Here is a 17,368-nt window from a genome sequence, read left to right as displayed (position 1 = left end):
GAGGATGAAGGGATGAGGGGATGAAGGGATGAGGGTAGGGATGAGCAGAGGGAGGGATTAGGTAGGAGGATGAAGGGATGAGGGGATGAAGGGATGAGGGTAGGGATGAGCAGAGGGAGGGATGAGGTAGGAGGATGAAGGGATGAGGGTATGGATGAACGGAGGGAGGGATGAGGTAGGAGGATGAAGGGATGAGGGTAGGGATGAGCAGAGGGAGGGATGAGGTAGGAGGATGAAGGGATGAGGGGATGAAGAGATGAGGGTAGGGATGAGCAGAGGGAGGGATGAGGTAGGAGGATGAAGGAATGAGGGTAGGGATGAGCAGAGGGAGGGATGAGGTAGGAGGATGAAGGGATTAGGAGATGAAGGGATGAGGGTAGGGATGAGCAGAGGGAGGGATGAGGTAGGAGGATGAAGGGATTAGGAGATGAAGGGATGAGGGTAGGGATGAGCAGAGGGAGGGATGAGGTAGGAGGATGAGGGGATGAAGGGATGAGGGTAGGGATGAGCAGAGGGAGGGATGAGGTAGGAGGATGAAGGGATGAAGGGAAGGGAAAGGGAGGGTGGGTCGAGAAATCTGAGACAAACAAGGTAGGATGGGTAACAAGACGGACAGCAGACAATAACTGAAGAGCTAATTTTTCACCCTGCACTATTTCCACTGATCAGGTCCTCTACTCATACACAGCAAGCTAGCCAACATTACAGCCAATATTTACATACAAGACACAAGCGCTCACTTCTCAATCTCACACCAAAATGTGAGTTAACATCTTAATTAACACATTAGTTGAACAGATTGACTGGATGAGTGTTTTTAGTTCAGATATTTTAGGATGATGTAGGCCACCACTAACACTGCATACCTTATGAAGTAGTGAAAGTAAACACTAAGAAAACATGGCATCCCACACACAATAAATTTTAGAGCTACAGTGTCCTGTAAGGGACAAACAGTGATAATTGCTAAATTCTCAGGGGAATAGACAGGGCAACAGTGACACCCAGTGGCTCATTTAGGCTGCTGCCTTATTATATTCTGCCTAACTGACAGCGGCCCTTCTCTCACAAGTGGCGGGAGGTTTACCAAACAAAACATTAACAAAAATGGCTCTTACACACTGGACTGTTTCTTAGCTGAGAGTAGTTGCCTGCACAGAATGAATTTTAGAACTACGGTGTCCTGTGGCTTATTCAGGCTACTGCCTTACATCTACCCCTTCTTTAATTTGGCGTCCCAGCCATCAGACCAAACAAAATAAAACAAAGACCACCCATTAAACACAGATAATTAGAACAGTTAAAATAAACATGTGATGAATGAATGAATGAGTCAGTGTGGATTATATGGGGATTATATTAACTTCACAGTTTATAACGCCCTTGTTTAATCTCCTTTATATTGCTGATAATAGTGACAGCCTACAGTCTCTGCGTTGTGTTGTGATGATGATGATGATGGTGGACTAACGGCTGACAGTAATGTTAGTTGACTCCAACGAAGACACACAGATGCTCCGATGCCGATTCAATGATGACTGTTTATTGCTTTACAAACACTTCGGGATCTGGGGGATACAAGCCCGGTCTCAGTAAAACTATTTCATATAAATAAAATCATAATTAAAGGAAACTTACTGTACTAATGAATGATTTCTGTGGTGAAGCCTAACAACCGTTAAATAACAAATTACAAGGCCAACGGTCGAACCTTGACCAGGATCAAAGACTTACTGTATCACAAATTATATAAAAGACACTATTGATAGAGATGATTCAGTTCACATAGATAATCACTCTGATTGTCAATATAGTTATAATTAGTAATAAAGTCTCTCTCAGATCAGCTATACATTAATATTTACAGGTTTCAATTTAACAGTCACACACTCACCTGAGGGATACAAGCCCGGTCTGACTTGTTCCCCCGGTGATGCTTTATAGCTGCATCGTTACCTTGGATACTGTGTAGCCTAATATTAAATATGAAATATAAGATAAGATAAGAAGATATAAGATAACAGCATAAAAATATGAAAATAACACAATATGTACACCTTACAAGTATTAAATAAGGGTAAAATTACTGACAAAATTATATTCTATATTACAAGATTTTGCTATTAGACATAGTGACCATTTAAAGCTCAAATGATGTATTTAATGTAACATGCTAGAGGCAGATGTTACATCAGTCAGTCAGTACTCTTTCCCCAGCACTTTCAAGTTAATGTCCAGGATAACACAGTAGGGCACACTCTGACCTGCCTCTATGGGTATTTTAGAGGACTGTAGCTTTTGTTTCTGAAGGACATGGTGGTTGTGCCAGTATCAGTGAGTAATACTGGTTATCTGAGAGCCAGAGTCAATGAGAGCTCTGCACTTTATTCCGTTGACTTCCACCTCCCCCTCATTCCTGGGACCCACTAAAGGGGTGTCCCCTCTTCCGTCACCAGTTTTGTTCACCTGCAGTGGGTCTTGCTGCTTGCCTATGGTTGCCCCAGCTACCATGAGCTCTAGACGTTTAAAGGCTGAGCTGAGTGATGTGTGGAGTCTGGGGTTGGTGAGCCCAGGCCAGATTGGGATCTGGGAACATTGCTCTGCAGACCTGGGCTATACGTCCTTACTTCCCACACTGGTAGCATGTAACACTTGAGCTCTGGTTTGTAGTTCCAGGAGATGGCAGGACTCTTGGTGGGGGAACAGGGGGTGGAGCAGCAATTTTCGATTCAGGTGAGACAACTTGGCCGTGATTTCCTCTTAGCTAAGAGCCAATTTCTTGACCATCTCTGTCAACTTTGACCACTCTGCAGTATGTTTTGTCCTTTCTGTCTTCACATTTGTATCACACCCTGATGTGACATGCACCCTGGCATATGTTTTCTTTGGCTTGTGTTGTGACTGGAACTTCTTAGTTTCTTTTGCTAGATTTCTGAGCTCCACTTGCAGCTCTCGGAAGCTCAAAAGCCTGGACTTCATTGGTGAAATCTTTGCATACACCTCCTCGTCATTAAGCCCTCTTAGGAACTGCTGGATGAGTTTCCTGACCTCTGGCTATGGATCTAGGGTGCCTTGTGTGTCACTGTTCTCTGCCCTCAGTTCCTCAAATGCCCTCTCATGGGTTTGGTCATGGGGAGGTAGATTCAGAAGCAGCTTCCTGGCCTCACCACTAAGGTGTCGCACAACAGTGGAAAAGTGGAGGTGCGTTGGGAGCTCTATTGCCTCCAGAAGATACTGCATGTCATGAATCCAGTCCTCTACAGGTATCTTGCTATCAGAATTACCAGTGAAGACTTGGACCTTCTTCATCTGATGAGTCTGCATGAAACCACCATCGGCAGCCAATGGAAGGACTGGGTTGGTTATGGCTCTGACAGGAGTCTTTAATGGTGACTCGGACAGGTGTGGGGTGGAGGATGGAGGTAGAAGTGTAGGTTGTGGGAGTGCATTGGGGTACATGCTGACTTGAGGGTTGGAAACAGGTGTCAGTAAATGTACTGGGGCAGGGGCATGTGCGGGCACTGTGTGATAAAAGCTGCATAGGTCACATTCAGAGGGGTGGGCGCAGTTGTGTTGGGGCCCCATGCACCGGTAACAGATGGGACCTTGGGGGCTACTTCACCACGGGCCAGGTCCTGAGAGTAGTGGGCAGCAGCTTACAACGTGTGCAACTGGGGGGTTGGTCCATACTCTGAAGCTTGGAGGGTCTGCCCAGCAGAAGGGGGTTATTCGTAATGTTCATTGTCTGTAGTGTTTGAAAACTTGGCATGGGAACCTGGGGCACAGGAGAGGTACATGAATAACTGGTGTAGACCTAGGGGCTAGGCTTGACAGTTTGATAATGGGAGGTGGCTGGATGGTTCATGGTGGGCTACACTACAGTTTACATTTCTGGGAAGCTTTGAAATGACAGGGTTGCTGTGGGCCCGTGCACGCTGGCGTGGGGTGGGAGGGCAGAGGCCATTGTTGTCTGCACAGCCGGCTGTGGCACTAGAAAGGTTGCACTTGGCAGGCTGTTATCTGATCTGTTTGTTCGGTGGCTTGGTCTCATAGTTGGGCTACTATCAAAACAGAGCAAGGATGCCTGCACTGGAGCTCCAGAGCCTGGTAATGTACATGCATGAGCTGGAATGATATGGTGATCAGTATAAGGTGACAGCATTGAGGATTGTGGGGTAAGCTGTGAGCTTAGTCCTATGTCTGTGGGCTGACAGCAGGTTTGGTGGTCTTGAGTGTGGTGCTGCAGTTGAGGATCATGAGCGTAGTGAACTGGTTGGTAAGCTTCAGACTCACTGGTTGCTGCTGGTTCACTGTGTGGATGTTGGCCATGGCCCCCTCACTCAAAAGATGGATTTGTGTCCTTTTTAGAGAGTCATAGTTGTGGATTGCTGCAGGCCTGGGGGAGGGTTGGATGCCTGGTGCCACCGCAGAGGGACCCTCCCGCCTTAATGGAGAATATGCATAGTCACTCAACATTTTGATTTGACTTTTAAATTTATGGTAACTGATGGTAAAGACTAAAGCAGCAAAATAGATGATTGTGTGTCTTGATGTTATATGTTTGGTTGTGAGCATGTAGGACTGTTATTTCTAGTATCTATTGTAATGAAATGTGTAAAACAACTATCAACTCAAAACTAAAATTTACATTAAACATTAATTAAATCCAGACTGTCAGTACACAGCTCTATGCCTAACTGAGAATAGGAATGAAATAAATGAGCAAGACTAGCTTAATATTGGTCTCAGAGTTTTCATATAGAAGGGTCTCACACAGACTATACTCATTTACCATTCGAGTAGCAGTTCGGTTTATAGGATACCATGAAAAGTCCTCAAATGAAAACACAAGTTTCACAACAGTCTTCAAAGGATATGTTGGAGAAGGTGAGTATCCTGCCAACACAGCTTTGCAGCTGATAGTAGCTCAGTCCAACACACCGTCCACTCACAGATCAGATACAGGTCAATATAGCAGCATAGTTGGGGATGCTGCTGTCAGTCTCTCTTATCTCTTCGGTCTCAGAGTACCACAATCCGGGTCACAGCACCAAAGATGTAACCCAAGCGTGCTGTTGCCTCTCTATACACCCTGGGACTCTGTGTTGTGTATCTTAGTGTGTGATGGGGTGATGAGTGGAGAGAAGGAAGCACGCGACACAGGAGTTCTGGATTGTGGTTGAGACCTGGCAGCACTTTATTAACTCACAACGACAGCTTTCATCTCTGTTGCTGGTTCACAACACTGGCCACTGGTTCCGTAACAGTACGGAGTAGTGAAAGTTAACTTTTTTTAGAAAATATGTCCTAATGCCAAAATAAACAGTGCAAAAGGAATAATCTAACTCTGACAATAACAAATTACTGCATATTTAAATTAAATAAGGCACTCTTAACATATGATTTAGTGTGAAAATAAATTAAATGACATAAGACAATTAGCAGACATTAACTGAAAAACTAATTTTTCACCCTGCACTATTTCCACTAAATGGGTCCTCTACTCATACACAGCAAGCTAACCAACATTACAGCCAATATTTACATACAAAACACAAGCGCTCACTTCTCAAACTCACGCCAAAGCGTAAGTTAACATCTTAATTAACACATTAGTTGAACAGTTCATATATTTTAGGATGCTGTAGGCCGCCATTAACACTACTTACCTTCCGAAGTAGTGAAAGTAAACTTTAAAAAAACATGGCATCCCAAACGAAATGAATTTTAGAACTACAGTGTCCTGTAAGGGACAAACAGTGATAATTGCGAAATTCTCAGGGGAATAGACAGCGCAACAGTGACACCCAGTGGCTTATTTTGGCTACTGCCTTATTATACTCTGCCTATTTGACAGCGGCCCTTCTCTCACAAGTGGCGGGAGGTTTATCAAACAAAACATGAACAAAAATGGCTCTTACATGCTGGAATGATCTGAGAGTAGTTGCCAGAGGAGACCTAAGTGACTGCTCCCAGCCAAGAAATAGTCCAGCAGCAAATAAGTGTATTTCCCATCATGTCGAACGAAAGGCAGCACAGTGGCTAACAGGTTAGCACTGTGGATTCACAGCAAGAAGATTGCAGTTTCTTTCTGAGTGGACACTAAGGGGCGAATTCATAAAAGGATTGCGCAGCTTTTGCGGCCACTAAACAAAAGAAATAATAAACTAAATAATCTTTATGGGCATGTTTGTGTCATCATATCAGTAGTGCAATATCTTTGTGAATCGAACCTTGAGGTGGGGTAGATAGCGGCTGCAAAGATGCACAATTCACAGTGCTATCAGCTGCCTCCATCCGTTCTTTGTGAATTCGCCCCTAAATGTTCTCCCCGTACTTGCGTGGTTTTCTCTGGGGTTCTCCAGTTTCCTCCCACAAAATTTTCAACAAAAATATTTGCGCTTTAATTTCTGTTGTTAAGGCTTTTCTTATCATTTACTGTCAGATACTATCAGGTCCTGTCAAGTGCTGCTGGTGGTCCGGGTCAGTACCAGTGTATTTTAACCACTGGGTGGAGACAAACAATCTATGGTACACAGTCTTCAGATAACTCTAATGTATTTTCTACTGTTTACCAGGGAGAATATCCACATTCTTTTCATAGGCCCTAAAGGACCAGTCGGTAAGATTTAGGGGGATCCAAATATTGGTAGAAATTGAATATAATATTCATAAGTACTTTGTAATTAGTGTATAATCACCTGAAAATAAGAACCGTTGTGTTTTCGTCACCTTAGAATGAGCCATGTTGCACTGCCATGTTTCTACAGACAAACCGAACATTGGCTCCAAAGAGGGACTTTCGTGGTTTTTGCGAGTTTTGCGGCCACCGTAAGGGGGTATTCAGTTGTTGCAATCTGCAACCTCACCTCACTGCCACTAAATCCTACACACTAGTCCTTTAAGTACAAGAAATTTGATGAATGTAGTTGAAACTAGCTCCACCTCCAATAGCTACAACAGCAACATGCTGCTCTAACACTGATGCTTCACTGTTAATAATCTAATGATGTCATATATAATAATATATCAGTCAGAGGGACCAAACCACTACTTTTACTGCAATACTTTAACTACATCAAGCTCATAATACTTATGTACTTTTACTGCAACACTTTAACTACATCAAGCTCATAATACTTAAGTAGGATTTTTCATGCAGGAATTTTAATTGTAATGGAATATTTTTACATTGCTGTATCAGTACTTTTACTTAAGTAAAGGATCTGAGTACGTGGAAATGCTTTGAAGACTTAATTTACCTTTTTCAAACAATTGTTTATGTCCCCAACGGGACTTTCTCTTCATCCAACTGTCTAAGACATTATGGTCACAGAGTCAGATGACTTGGCAACAATGAAAAACATCTAAGTTTACAATTAATTTATGTCTGAGTGGTAATCAGTCCCTCCAGGAAATTGTGATTTTGTGTTCACAATAATTAATGCAGAGTCAAGAAAGCTTGCCATTTTGCTAAATTATCGCAACTTTTCCACATGAAATGGCCAAATCAGCAGACTGTTTGATTTAGACCAATTGTGTCGTGGTAACTTATGTCATCACAGTGTGATGAATGCACAATAAAGGCAACTCAAGTACAGTATTTTCTTTTATATAACTCTGAGCCCATGGTTCTCATGTTCCGAGAATAAATTTAAAAATAAGCACTGAAATATAGTTGTTTCTGTGATATACACCATGCCTTTATGGAAGTCAGTGATTACATGTGACTCTTCATTGGTCGTAATAGTAAAAAATTATTGTCATTTGCTTGCATTTTTTTTCCAATTTTCACCATTTTACTGCTAAAAAAGCACAAAAATCATTACAAATTGTATTGCAATTTTTTCAATAAGCTGCTGCAAAATCAAGCAAATTTGGCCACAGTAATCAAAAATAACTGGGGGACTGAGGTAACAGTGAAAATGTTCCATGTTTGATATAATATATTCAGTGCAGCTTTTCCAGGCTTGATGGCAGGTTTAAGACTTAAAGAAAACTAAGACCGCAAATGTCACAAATGTCTTTAGGTCTACTTAAGAACTATAGTTGGCAGGTGACATATGGTGGTGAATCCTGTGTTTAATGACATAAAAGATCAGTACAGACAACCTGATGCACATTAAATATATTTTGAGATTGTAATGTACTTAGTCTTGTCATTTTTATTATTTTAATCTTCTGTACTGATGCTGTTTGTTAAATACACTCAGATGGCTGGCGTGCACTGGATGGCTGTAACACTGGCCGTGTTGCTGTCTGCTGGAAACAGTTTGGCTGCTGTGGACCAGAACCAACTTCGAAGAATTGTAAATGAGATCCTGAACAGGTGAATCGACTTTCTGTAGAATATATAGAGGGACGACTTTGTAGGCTTGAACACAGGATGATCCTGAGAATATGATGACCGTCCTTTTTTGCAACACCTTTGGATAAAGAATTTTTAAAAATAAGAAACTTTGAATAAAATGAGTTGGCAGATACAACATTTTTTATCCTGAGAAAACTGAATTGGGCTAGTAGTATAACTTTTTATATTGCACTGGGCTGTAAAGTGTTGATCATTTCATTTTAATATTTTACCTGTTTATGACAAATTCAATGATCAGTGCATCCTTCCATCTATCAAACTTTCTGAACTTTTGTTCTGTATCAAATGATCAAACATACTCAGTAACATTTTCTATCTGTTTCCTTTGGCAGGTTCACACCAAGCTACGGGAATGGGAGGTCAGTAAATAATGAAATAGCACTTTTTGAAAACAAGAGTTACAACATGCCTTATAGCAAAGAGACAGAAGAAGAAACTAACAGATAAGACGAAGATAATAACATGTACAAGCACAGAGACTGACATTACAGAGTGTATGCCCTCTATGATTCTCCATATGCCAGCTACAAGATTAACTGTGATATTCAATGTTTCAAAATTTCAGTTTCTTACATTTGATGTTCAAAATGACATAATGACACTTGAGTTTGGTTTGATTGATAAACCGATACTTCCATCCATCTAACTTTCTATACTTTATTGATGTGCAGTTTTAAATGGACACCTGGTTAACATTTTGTGTGTCTGTTTCCTTTCACAGAAACTTCCCCATGTTTAGTCTGGCTGTAAGCATCCCATACAATAGTGACACCAAAATGTATGATATCAGTAAAGTCACTGACGATGGTGACCAAGTAAGGAAGACAATTGTAGATTGTGAGGTGTATACCAGCGAGAGGATGGTTGCAGCCACAGTTCTTAGATGGCCCAGTGTTTTGAGGCAGTGTCCTGGAGGACGTGTGCAATGGCCTGATGTTCTGGATAAGTGTCCGAGAACAGTTAAGACCTGGGCTGATGTTGAGAGTTGGTGCTCTGGGGCAGTTAAGGACAAAAGAGCTGATCATGCAGAGTATCGTACTCTACAGCGCTTTAACACCTTGGTCAACCGCAAAGATAACAAGCAGGATTTGCTGCTTTTCTATGTTCTTGCTTCCCCATGTGATAAAAGATGTACAAGTGAATCAAGTCATTTTAACATCCTCGAAAGCATAAATCAGATTCTGAATTGGAATAATTATGCTGTTGTGTTTTCTGATGTATTCAAACCCCGTGATGGACTCATACCTGAGGATGATCTACGTGGATCCCTTGAGCGACTTGGGAGATACAGGGGTCACTTAGGGTCAGTCGGTCTGAATAATATATTCCGTTTTAACAAACAACAGTGCAGGAGCTGCTCCAGCAATAATGAAGTTGCACGGTTTTGTTTTTCAAATCATCCATAACTTAGCCCCAGCCACAACTTGCCATCCACTTCATTCATACAGCCTCATCAAGACGGAAGTGGTCAGGGTGACTGAAGCAAACAGTGGCAGCCGAGGGGGCGAGGGCAGACGAGGGCATGGCAGAGGCTAAAAAAGGGAAAATAATAGTGAAGATGCAGGTGTTTCCTCCTCACAGAGCAGTCTTGCACAACATGATACATTTAAATGGCCATAACTCAGCTGTCATGAGTCTGACTCTGGTTTTAAAATGTTGCACAATTCATCCTTGCAGTGCCCTAATATACTAACATTGAGGTATTCTCCAAAGATCATGGCCACCAGAGAGTCAGTTAATACCAGCCTGCCATTTAGGTTAGCCTACTCGCTTGACAACTAGTACATTTACAACAAAAGTACATCTGTAGACTGATTAGGTTGGGAAAAACTTTGTTGGTAGTGGCCGTAAAGGATAGGTTCACAATTGTGTGTCCACACAGTCGTTTAGTTAAAAAATGTGTTTAAAAGTTGATGTGAAGCTTATATTCAGCTTCAGCAGTCTGAGTTAGTCATATCAAGTGGATATCTGACACATTTACAGTCTTTTTAGCATCAAATTCCCTCTTTGTGTTTCCTCGGACAGTGTTTCCCTGTTGAGCTACGGTGGAAGTATAGTAACAAAAAGAGGAACTTTGGCACTAAAAAGACTGTAACATTGAAAGATATCTACTTGATTTGACTCATTTGGACGCTGAAGCTTCATATTAGCTTCAGATAAACTTTTAAATACATTTTTGCACAGAAGGAGGACTGTGGATTTTGTCCCTCATCACTTCCATTGTAAGTGCATTATGAAGGGATCTTCTAATGATCAGTACGAACAGGAGGAATGATTACAGCAAGAAAAACATGTTTCACTGTTCATTTGGGCTCCTGACTGTTGTTTTAAGACACACTTGAAAAATTGTGGACCTGTCCTTTAAATGTGAAAAACTTGTCCAACTAGAAAATTATTTTGAACTGTTTGGTTTCCAAAAGGGAGTTTCCAGTCTCTCTAATATGAAGTTAGCTTCTGTATGTTAAATTGATATTGAACAGGTAGAAAATGGTCTTTTTTGTAAACCAGACTGGGGACAATCCAGTCTGAAAACAAGTGACAGAAGCAGAAACAGAAAGAATAGTTTACTGGGTATTTCAATCATTATGACATAATAATATTATACTAATATTTCCCCCCTCAAAATATTCTTTTCATATGATTATTATCTAATCTCTACAGTTTCTACTGATTTATTGAATTGTTTGAAAATGGTCAATACCAGCAAAAATACAACAGTACCACTGTTTTTTTATTTAAGAAAATGTGCCAAAAGTCTGTAACTGTGCATAAATGTCTTTTTGTATTTACTGTACATGAGGGTGTTTCTGCTAATTACTAATAGTGGAGTTAGAAGAGACAACGAGTGCAACAATTACTGTACAATTATGACTAAAGCTTTTTATGTTCTGTCTTGTTCTCAGTAAGGCTTGGCTCAGCATCCATTTTGGTGTGTATGTATGTCAATAATTTTCAAATCTCAGTATGATAATCATCATTTCACACTGCTGTCTGTCTGCCAGAGGATCTTATTGAATGCAACCACTGCAGGGAGCCAAAGTTTAAACTCAGAGTCTTTATTTTTCTTCAGCAGGTGAAGTGTCATTAACAGTGTCTGTGTGGCCAAGATAATGTAACATCCTACAACACTGTATATTATGCTTTACAACAACATCGGTAACTGTGGATAGTTCAGTTTTAAGTAAAAGATTAATATCTATCTATATATATATATGGTGGTGGTGGTGGTGGTGTGTCTTCCTCAAGCTTGGGTCCTCTACCAGAGGCCTGCTGGGAGTTTGAGGGTTCTGTGCAGTATCTTAGCTGTTCCTAGGACTGTGCTCTTCTGGACAGACCTCAGATGTTGTATCTGGAATCTGCTGGAGCCACTCTCCCAGTTTGTGGGTCACAGCCCCCAGTGCTCCCATTACCACTGGCACCACTGTTGCCTTAAATCCCCACATCTTTTCTAGCTCCTCTTTCAGCCCTTAGCATCTTAGCTTGGTCATTCTCAACCACCTTAGGAGGTGTCTTCCACTCTGAACTTGGGACTTCCAGCCCATACTCAGTGCAGATGTTCCTGTGCACTATGCCAGCCACTTGGTTATGGCGTTCCATGTACGCTAATATGTTAATATATTATGCATATATATATGTGAATTGTTAAGAGTCTAATTTTTTGAGTTTTTTTGCAAAATAATATCAATGTATGAACACAAAAACAGTGAGTGGGTACTTACTAATTAAACCAACTTAAGACTTTTCATTTTTTTCTGATAATTTGTATGAAATTGCACCATCGTCTCTGTAAAATATCCAAATAAATAGCTGCAAATTACCCAGAAAATTTCTGGGAAATTAGTTTAAAAATAAGGGACCTGTTTCCCAAAACACCATTTTTACTTTTTACCCGTTCCTACAATATATATATATTTTTTTTCATGGAGGTGTTTGTGTATTTACTTCTGTTCCCACGCTCTAAAAATGTCTTCCTCTTCTCCCAGACAGCAGGCTGCTATTTCTTCTGCATTTGGGCCAAAAATCTCCATCTTTAATCTGCAAGTCATGATGAACAGAAAGACTTGTTTTTTCTGCCTAAAACACAAAACATTTTCTCACAGAGGTAGCAAGAAATTGCTAAAAGTTTTTACATCCTGGACACAGTCAAGGAGGGACCTAACTGTGTTATTATTGTTATCGCCATAGCTGAGTGTCATCCGTGTAGAAATGTTAGAAAATATTGTGTATTTTGAAGATAAAGCCTAAAGGGAGCATATATAAGGTGAATAAAATGGGCCCTAAAATGGAGCCTTGAAGTACCACAGGTGATGGGAGCAGAGGAGAAGGAGAGGTTTCCAGTTTTGACAGAAAATTATCTATCTGCTCTGTAGGAGGCGAACCAGAGTTTGTTTCACCCTGAAATGAGGCTCTGCCTTTTATTTACCTGTTGCCATGGTGACTCATAGTATCGGAGCTCCATTGATGATGGCTTTTTTCATTCATCACACATGAGCGTAACTCAGAGTGAACATACTCAGAGTTGATTGAACTGACTCTGATCAGCTGTTGTGAAACCGAAAACTCTGAGTTTCCCATCTCGGGGTTCATCAACTCAGAATTCAGAGTTTGACTCAGAGTTTGTTGAACCTGCTATCTGAAACAGGCCCTTTGTCCAAGCCAAAATGAAAATAATCAACTGTCCAATCAAAACCTGGGGCGCAAAAACATGTGTGGAGCTTAACATATCTGACACAAGCTGATGGCAGCCATGGTGGACAGCCTTTCATGTTGAACCATTTACGCTGGACAGCACTGAAATAAAAAATGCTTTTTCATTTTATTTTCTGTGATGTGATTTGATTGTACTGTGGTATGGAAAATGAATTGTCATAAGGTAAAACAAATCATCCAGTTATTAAAAACAAAAAGCTAAATAATAGTTATTTCACATATGTTTATGTACATATATGGTGTTCATCCCTCCAGAAGAGTTCCAGAGACTGTAGAATCAATGCCAAGGCTGATGAACACCATTCTTCAAAAAGATATTCTCTCATTTAGTGCTTTGATGATGGTGGTGGAGAACGCTGTCTAACATGTCAGTCCTAAATCTCCCATAGGTGTTCAACTGGGTTGAGATCTGGTGACTGTGAAGGCCATAGCATATGATTCACATCATTTTCATACTCATCAAACCATTCAGTGACCCTTCGTGACCTGTGAATTGGGGCATTGTCATCCTGGAAGAGACCACTCCCATCAGGATAGAAATGTTTCATCATAGGATAAAGCTGATCACTCACAACAACTTTGCATTGATTTGCAGTGACCCTTCTCTCTAAGGGGACAAGTGGACCCAAATCATGCCAGCAAAATGCCCCCCACAGTATAACAGAGTCACCAGATCCCCTCACTGTAGGGGTCAAGTATTCAGACCTGGACCTGTTTTCCTTTAATTTGTCACCTGTCTGTACATTTAACAAAGTGTATTGTATTCTTTGATTGATTTGACTTTTATATGATCCAATGCTCCTGCACCATTAATGACATAAATTCTGTATATCTATAAAATGTTTGTGCTTTTAACTACATCTCTCTGCTCTTTCTACCCCATTTACCCTCCATTTCACAGCAGAAGTGTAGAAGGGAGTAAACTGACCTACACTTCCTTCTGTATTTCTATATCATCAAGTTCAATATGCAAGTCAGGATGAACAGGCAGTTTGGTTTTACTGAGATACAAAACATTTCCTCAACAAACAGCACAAGTTCTTTGAAAGACTTTTCTGAGATCAGTTCTGAGAAGTCAGCTGCAGTAAACAACATAAAGCGTCAAAAAAAAAGAAGTTATTTTGACCATATATATGCAAGTAGGCAAAAAAACATTTAAGTAAAATAAAATGTGTTCACATTATTACCACCTATTGCCTTATTTTGTGCATTTATGTAAACCTGCAGAATTATCGTAAACTCTGCAGAGTTTTTTAGCCTCATAGTCTTAGTTTTAAGCCACATTTACTGTGTGGTTCAAACCTTTTCAAGCAGCAGCAGGCAGCTGTTTTCAGCAAACAAGCTCAAACAAACCAACTGTTCACTACCTGCCTGCAGCATCTAAACAGCAGACAGACAAAGTCTCAGGAGTTGGTGGAGAACTACGGAAGCACATTGCACAACCTGAATGATCCCAAGGACTTCAGATGCCTGTGAAATGTTGACATACTAATACTACCATCCATGTTATTCAGTGACATTAATATCTAACATTGTTTCAAAACAAGGAGGAAAATAAAAATAAATTAAATCAAGTATAGTGTCATCAAATCAAATAATCACATCAAGTTTATTTATAAAGCACATTTAAAAACAACCAGAGTTAACCAAAGTGCTGTACAATAAAATAACAAAAGTTAATTAAAACAACATAACAAGGTAGCAGCAAAAAAAGGAGTAGAGATGACATGACAGGGGCCTTAAGTGATTTGCTTTACCCCCAGTAGAGTTGGAGGGACAAAGTGAAACCACTTCTGTCTTACTATCATTTAACTGAAGACAGTTTTGTGCCATCCAATTTTTTACATCCTGGACACAGTCAAGGAGGGACCTAACTCTGTTATTATTGTTATCGCCATAGCTGAGTGTCATCTGCGTAGAAATGTTAGAAAATATTGTATATTTGGAAGATAAAGCCTAAAAGGAGCATGTATAAGGTGAATAAAATGGGCCCTAAAATGGAGCCTTGAAGTACTCCACAGGTGATGAGAGCAGAGGAGAAGGAGAGGTTTCCAGTTTTGACAGAAAATTATTTATCTGCTCTGTAGGAGGCGAACCACTGGAGGGTAAAAACTCTGAGTTTGGTTCACCCTGAAATGAGGGAAAATCTGGGTTTTCAGTGCACATCAGTCATTTGAACAGCGGTTTTTGCTCTCACATTCACATATTACACAGCGTGAATTCGGCCTCAGCTCAGAATAAAACCTCTGCATGTCCTTCTGTTATAACACTGTGACTGAGTTTGTTAGAGCAGCTCCTGCACTGAAAGATTTAATGCACATAATGTGTAATCTCAGTTTAAATTTAAACAATCAGTATGAAGCTTTAGACACATAGAATCAATGAATAATTATCTCTATCACTCATGATGTGGACCATCACTCCTATAATATTGGAGATTATATCTTAATATGCTGAGTGAGCGGGATTGTGGTGCAGCTGCATAACGTAGTTTGAAAGTGAGATTTTTAAATAGGGAGCATAATCTTAATGTGTTTTAACAGCATTTCAGTGAAAATTTTTAAATGTACTACATTTGTTGAAGTAGCTGAAATAAAGTCACTGAATGCTGTTGAGCTGAAATACAAATAGACGTCTAACAGTTTAAAATATTCTGTATTTAGCTGCAGCCTGATACACAGTCAGATTCCACTTTATCATCATTAAGGAAATGTAAGTCTGGTAAATGATGGATTTATGGACAACACTCAATAAAACTTTAGTGTGTTAACTTTTCCTGCTCTGACTCAAGCTCTTTTTTTTTTAAAGACATGTGCAGTGTCCGCATACACGTGCATTAATATCTCTACGTCCACTGGATTAAAATGGAGGCTCTGCCTTTCATTTACCTGTTGCCATGGTGACTCATAGTATCGGAGCTCCATTGATGATGGCTTGTTTTATTCATCACGCACGAGCGTAACTCAGAGTGAACATACTCAGAGTTGATTGAACTGACTCTGATCAGCTGTTGTGAGCCCAAAAACTCTGAGTTTCCCATCTCGGGGTTCATCAACTCAGAATTCAGAGTTTGACTCAGAGTTTGTTGAACCTGCTATCTGAAACAGGCCCTTTGTCCAAGCCAAAATGAAAACAATCAACTGTCCAATCAAAACCTGGGGCGCAGAAACATGTGTGGAGCTTAGCATCTCTGATGGCAGCCATGGTGGACAGCCTTTCATGTTGAACCATTTACGCTGGACAGCACTGAAATAAAAAATGCTTTTTCATTTTATTTTCTGTGATGTGATTTGATTGTACTGTGGTATGGAAAATGAATTGTCATAAGGTAAAACAAATCATCCAGTTATTAAAAACAAAAAGCTAAATAATAGTTATTTCACATATGTTTATGTTTATGTTCATCCCTCCAGAAGAGTTCCAGAGACTGTAGAATCAATGCCAAGACTGATGAACACCATTCTTCAAAAAGATATTCCCTCATTCAGTGCTTTGATGATGGTGATGGAGAGCGCTGTCTAACACATCAGTCCAAAATGTCCCATAGGTGTTCAACTGGGTTGAGATCTGGTGACTGTGAAGGCCGTAGCATATGATTCATATCATTTTCATACTCATCAAACCATTCAGTGACCCTTCGTGACCTGTGAATTGGGGCCCTTCTCTCTAAGGGGACAAGTGGACCAAAACCATGCCAGCAAAATGCCCCCCACAGTATAACAGAGTCACCAGATCCCCTCACTGTAGGGGTCAAGTATTCAGACCTGGTCCCGTTTTCCTTTAATTTGTCACCTGTCTGTACATTAAACAAAGTGTATTGTATTCTCTGATTGATTTGACTTTCATAAGATCCAATCTCCCTGCACCATTAATGACATAAATTCTGTAAAACTATAAAATGTTTGTGCTTTTAACTACATCTCTCTGCTCTTTCTACCCCATTTACCCTCCATTTCACAGCAGAAGTGTAGAAGGGAGTAAACTGACCTGCACTTCCTTCTGTATTTCTATATCATCAAGTTCAATCTGCAAGTCAGGATGAACAGGCAGTTTGGTTTTACTGAGATACAAAACATTTCCTCAACAAACAGCACAAGTTCTTTGAAAGACTTTTCTGAGAAGTCAGCTGCAGTAAACAACATGAAGCATCAAAAATACAGTTACTTTGACCATATATATACAAGTAGGCAAAAAACAAACATTTAAGTACAATAAAATGTGTTCACATTATTACCACCTATTACCTTATTTTGTGCATTTATGTAAACCTGCAGAATTATCACCAAC

This window comes from Thunnus albacares, chromosome 3, assembly GCF_914725855.1.
Source record: "Thunnus albacares chromosome 3, fThuAlb1.1, whole genome shotgun sequence".
Lineage (NCBI taxonomy): Eukaryota > Metazoa > Chordata > Actinopteri > Scombriformes > Scombridae > Thunnus > Thunnus albacares.
Note: the sequence above shows the minus strand (reverse complement) of the source record.